Source organism: Hyaena hyaena, unplaced genomic scaffold (genome assembly GCF_003009895.1).
Source record: "Hyaena hyaena isolate Hyena2069 unplaced genomic scaffold, ASM300989v1 scaffold_103, whole genome shotgun sequence".
Classification (NCBI taxonomy): Eukaryota; Metazoa; Chordata; class Mammalia; order Carnivora; family Hyaenidae; genus Hyaena; species Hyaena hyaena.
This window is the reverse complement of record NW_024080735.1, coordinates 2,493,673-2,499,672: the sequence shown is the minus strand read 5'-3', so window position 1 is coordinate 2,499,672 and position 6,000 is coordinate 2,493,673.

The window sequence follows — 6,000 nt, the reverse complement described above, 5'->3', positions numbered from 1 at the left end:
ATGCACACACACACCACACACATATACATACACATATACATCACACACCACACACATATATATACACACCTACACTCAACACACACGTATACATGCACACATACACACATATATATCACACGCCACACACACATATACACGTATACATACACATATACATACATATATATACACATACACACATATACTGACATATACTCCACACACATGCATACGAACATAAGCACATATACATCACACACCCACAGATGTCGTGTACACACACAACCCCCCCCCAACATATGCACACACACACCCAACACACGTCTCTTTAGAAAACCCAGCAGCGCCCACCAGGAACCTCTCTGAGCTGAGACCAAGCGGCAGCCAAATGCTCAAGGTCAAGGGGCAGCCGAGAGCCACGCAGGAAGCAACAGGTGTTCCCAGGAGGTGCCGGGGCCGTGTGGTGGCCGGAGTGTCACACTCCCTAATGAAGGTGCAGGAAGTGGGGAAAGCAGCCCAGAGGGGATGGCAAAAGGGCCAGAGCTCGTTTCCTTCCCCAGATGGCCAGCGCCAGGCTCTGACAAAAGGCTGTGGCTCCTGGGGTGGGGTCCTCCCAGCGGGACCCCTGGGCTCCCTGCTCCCTCCTGTGGCTTTGTTTACCCAGCCGGCCTGTCCTGTCCCGCTGGAGAATGCGCACACCCTTCCTCCCGCCTTAGCAGCTGCCCTGGGGATTAGAGCTTCTCCTGGAGCTGCTCCGGCCTGGGTGAGTGCTGGCCCCATGGATGGACTCAGTACCTTGGCCTAGAAAACATGACCCGGTCCAGGCCGTTCAGACTGCCCATCTAGGGGTGCCTGGGGGACTCAGACCGCTAAGCATCCAGCTTCAGCTCAGGTCATGATCTCACAGTTTGTGGGTTCGAGCCCCCCATCAGGCTCTGTGCTGACAGCTCAGAGCCTGGAGCCTGCTTCCGATTCTATGTCTCCCTCGCTCTCTGCCCCTCCCCTGCTCATGTGCGCTTGTTCCGTCTCTCTCTCTCTCTCAAAATAAAGAAACATTAAAAAAAAAGGACCCACCCACCCATGTATTCTCTCTTCCCCCCTTCCTCCCCCGCAGCCCCACCCAGCTAACCCTGAGAGCCAGCTGTTCGCTGGGCGCTGGGCTGGGCAGGACTACATGTGCCAGCTGGTGACTCTGTCGGCACCTGTCTCCAGATCGCCAGGAGGGAGTGTCACCCAGTGTTCCTATGCGGGGTCACGGCATCCAGAGAGCAGAGGGAGGCCCGGGCAGGGAGAGACACGGCGGTCAGAGCACCAGCGGAGGGTTTTCATGACGGAGGTGAAACTTCTGTCACACCTGCCCATGGAGACTGTCTCCAGGGCGAAGAGGAGACAAAGGACTAGGCAGTAGCTGACCTTCTCCGGGCTCTTCTGCGAGAGGCCAGGAACCTGGGTCGTGCCACAGAAGTGGCAGCCGGGGGTCCCCCAGGCAGAGGGGACACGGTTCAGAGTCAGCTCTGGCCTCCCGCTCCTGTGTCAGGGCTCTGGAAAGTGAAGGCATCCAGAAAGACACGAAAGAGGTTTTCTGCAGGAGAGGGTGGTAGTGGAGAATATTTATTTATTTCTGCTCTAAATGTTTATTCATTTTTGAAGAGGAGGAGGGACGAGACAGGTGGACAGAGAATCCAAAGCAGGCCTCAGGCTCTGAGCTGTCAGCACAGAGCCCGACGCGGGGCTTGAACTCACGGACCCCGAGATCGTGAACTGACCTGAAGTCAGACGCTTAACCGACTGAGCCCCCAGGTGCCCCGAGAATTAACAGAAATTTAGAGGGAAATACGGACCCACATGATGTTACCTCCAGAGTGTTAGGTAGGAAACTCTGTTTGCATAGATCGTGGTTGTGTTTGGAGCACTGAGAGAGAGAAAAGCACCTTCCTGTCCATCTCTTCTGACTCTCAAATGTGCAGGGAAAGCCCAGAAAAGACCTCATGACAAAATTCTTTTCCTTTTTTTCCCCTGAGCCCTTTCTTTCCTCTCTCGGGCAATCAGGAAGCTGAGGAATGGTCTGGAATGGCCAGGTTACGATGCCCCGAATGGCCGGACGGGTGTTCCCTCCCCCACAGGCATGCTCCCGAGGTCCCAGCTGGCCTCCTCCCTCCCTCTGTCGGACTCCAGGACCACATGCCCAGCGAGGCCCGATCCGCAGGCCGGGGGTCCCGCCGCCTGCGGCTATACAGGTTCCTGGGCGATTCCAGACAGGCATCACCACACCCCAGACTCGCCCACAGAACATACCTGACCTGAGAGAAGGTGCCAGAACGGGGCAGGTGCAGGGCGGGGAGCCTCCTGCCGAGCTCAGGCTGGCCCAGCTGTGCAGCAGGACGGGGCGGGGCAGCACCGGGGCAGGGAGAGCCACCCACAAGCCGATGCGCCCTGAACGCAGAGGCCGGAGCAAGCCGCTGGCTGGGCTGCCCACAGGCCACCTGGGGAGGAGGGGACTTCGGTCAAGTGCACTGAGTCCCATTGCGCCTGCGCAGGGGCACAGAGTATAGCTCACCCTCCAACAACGTGGGGGTCGGGGCGCCAGCCCCCGTGCAAAGTCTGCGTGTGATTTTCAACTCCCCCCACATGTAACCCCCTAAATAGCCTGCTGTGGACCAGAAACTAACCGACCACACAGTTGACTAACACGTATTTTGTACTTTGTGTATTATGTACCGTATTCTTGCAATAAAGTAAGCCGGAGAATGGAAGTGTCATTAAGAAAGTCATAAGGAAGGGGCACCTGGGTCCTCGGTTAAGCATCTGCCGTCAGCTCAGGTCATGACTTCACAGGTTGTGAGTTCGAGCCCCATGTCGGGCTCTGTGCTGTCTGCGCCGAGCCCCCTTCGGATCCTCTGTCCCCTGCTCTCTCTGCCCCTCCTCCCCTCAAAAAAAAAAAAAAAACCACCCTAAAAGTATATTATAAAAAATAAACTCACAAGGAAGGAAAAAATACACTTAATGGGACTAACCGTCTAGTGGAAAAAAAAGTGTGTGTATCAGGAGGCCTGTGGAGTTCAGACCCGTGTGCGGCGTTCATATGGCCTCACGCCCAGCCTTCACAACACATGCTTGCAAAATAAGTCTTTACACACACGTGAAGCTAATATAACACTGTATGTTAACTATACTGAAATTTAAAAAGTCATTTTACCATTCCCTAGGTTTAAAAAAAAAACAAAAAATAGGCTTCTTCGGGCACCTGGGTAGCTCAGTTAAGTGTTGACTTTGGCTCAGATCAGGATTTCACCGTCCATGGGTTCGAGCCCCGTGTGAGGCTCTGTGCTGACATCTCGGAGCTTGGAGTCTGTTTCAGATTCTGTGTCTCTGTCTCTCTCGGCACCTCCCCCATCCGCTCTCTGTGTCTCTCTGTGTCTCAAAGAGATGTTTAAAACAAAAACAACCAAATCCTCTCCTTCGAATCCTGTCTCCCTCTCTCTGCCTCTCCACTGCTCATGCGCTTGCACTCTCTCACACTTTCATAAATAAATAAACAAACAAGCAAACATAAAAAAATAAAAAGTCTTTACAGAACACGAAAATCTCTGGCAATCCAGGTTGGTAAGTGGTTTGGCCTTCTTTCACCTTACAAAGCCCTGAGTGGGAGGGCTGATTCAGACAGCGTTGTAAGTCACGTCCCCTCTCTCGTCCCCTCTCTTGAGGTCAGAAGAGGTGATTTTGTGGTTTGCCCGCCTGTCAAGGCCCACCCTGACCCCACAGGCTGTGGGACCAGACTGTCCCCCAGATCCTCAGTCCTTGTGGGGGGGGGGCTGCTCCCCGCCGCCTCTGCATGACAAAGGCCACCACCCTCCCTCCCACTGGCTGATGAGCCCCTCATAAAAAGTGTCTCAATCCACATTCGTGTTTTTGTTTTGGCCACTGGTTAATTGCCCAATTATTGTATTTCCCCAGCAAAGCCTCAGTCGGCCTGGAATCCACATTCGAGACCAGAAGCCTGTGCTCGTGGAAACTTCAGGAGTCAGGAGCTCTGGCCTGTGCCTGTCTGCTTCTCCTCGGCCCCTGCCCAGCCCAAGCCCTGTCCCCAGGCTGATGGAGTCCCCAGCGCTCGTCTGGGGCTGATGGGCGCACCCTGCTGGCTTCTGGGGGGGCCGGGGGGGGCTGTGTACTGGAAAGAGCTTCAGGGTGAGGAAGGAATCCGGCCCAGGAATTGGATGGCCTGACTTTATGGGTGACTGTGGGACTTTGGCAAAGTGGTCCTCTCTGAGCCTCAGTTTTCTTGGCTTTGAAAACCGGAGGGGGTGGGAGGGGCCCCTGGGTGGTTCACGTGGAGCTTGATCTGGGCTCAGGTCATGATTTCCGATTCCTGAGCTGGAACCCCGCATCGGGCTCTGTGCTGACACACTCTCTCAAAATAATAAATAAGTAAACATAAAAAATAAATAAAATAAAACCCGCGAGGGGGCAGAATGGCCTGGATGGTGCATTTCAGCTTTCAGCTCCCCGATTCTACAAAGTAGCGGGGGGGGGGGGGGGGGGCGGAGCAGGGCCCCTTGCCGGGCAATCCCTCTGGGATGGGAGCCACGTGGTCCCAGGCTCCCCCGAGGGAGGTCCCCACCAACCAGGCCCCAAAGCCACCAGGCCCCAGAAGCCCGTCCCTCAGTCAGAGATGCCGGGTGTGGACTCCAGTCCACACTGAAGACCCAGTTCTAGAGCCTTCTCCGAGCTGGGAGGCCAGAGACAAGCCTGGGGGAGGCAGAGAATCCAGCAGAGGAAAGTCGGAAGGTCTTTTTACTTTCTTTTTGGGAACATGGGGTTTCAGTGTAACTGGTCAGTTACCCCTGGTGCAAAAAGGGGCCTCCCAGATGTGGGGGTGGGGAACCTCCTGTCCCTGTGCACCAGAGACCTGCCCCTCCCCCAAGCCTGTGACACCTGGTCCCGGCTGGAACCAGTACAGGGGTCCACACAGCGAGCCTCCAGCCTGAGATGCTGGGGGCCTCGTGGCGGGCGGGGAGGGGGGGTTCCCTGACAAGCAGGAAGCAGCCTGGGTGTTATTTCCTCGGACAATCCCAGCCAGTGATAAGCCTCAGGGCTTCCGCTCACCACGCGGCAAGGGTGGTGGGCCGTTGCATATTTATGGGACACCAGCTCAGGACAGCTTCCTGGGACTAAGGGCCACTGGTCCTGGGTCGCCTGGGAATGTGACACTTCTGCACCTTTTGGCCCAACTTAAGGCCCAAATGTCTGGATCAAGTAAGCCCCTGCTAATCACTCGCAAAGAAAAGTGAGAATGCACTTGGCCCCCCCGAGGGGGGTGGCGCCTCACCGTGCAGGGGGGTTCTGATGATGGGAGACGGGAGCTCTGACATGGGCCCCTCCCTGTGAATTGCACTAATTCTGCGGATGCGAGGTGGGTGGGGAGGGGAAGGGGCGACGGGGAAGGAGCTGAAGCCATGATTCTCCTCCCCAGTCCGACTGCCCCGGGTTTCTGTGCTTCCCCTCCCTCACACCAGGGACACAAGCCCCAGCATCCCGGTTTCCTCCCCTTCAAACATTCCAGGATCCAGGACCCTCAGCTGGGTGACCTTTGGCGAGTCAAGGAGCAGTGTCATGGCTCAGTTTCTGTATAAAATGGGGACAATAGGGGTGCCTGGGTGGCTGAGTCACTTAAGGGTCTGACTTTGGCTCAGGTCACCATCACGGTTTGTGAGTTCCAGCCCCGCATCAGGTTCTGTGCTGACAGCTCGGAGCGTGGAACCTGCTTTGGATTCTGTGTCTCCCCCTCCCTCTCTGCCCCTCCCCTGCTCACGCTCTGTTTCTCTCTCAAAAATGAATAATAAGCATTAAAAAATACTTTCAATAAAAAAATTTTTAAAAATGGGGACAATGATGGTAAGTGGTGAGGGTAAAGTACTAGGTACGGGGAAGTGGGCGCTGTAATGGGAAGGGGCCAAAAGGTGGACTTCTTATTAAGTAGGTGGTGGCGATGTGGGGCACACAGCATGCTGAGGATACTTA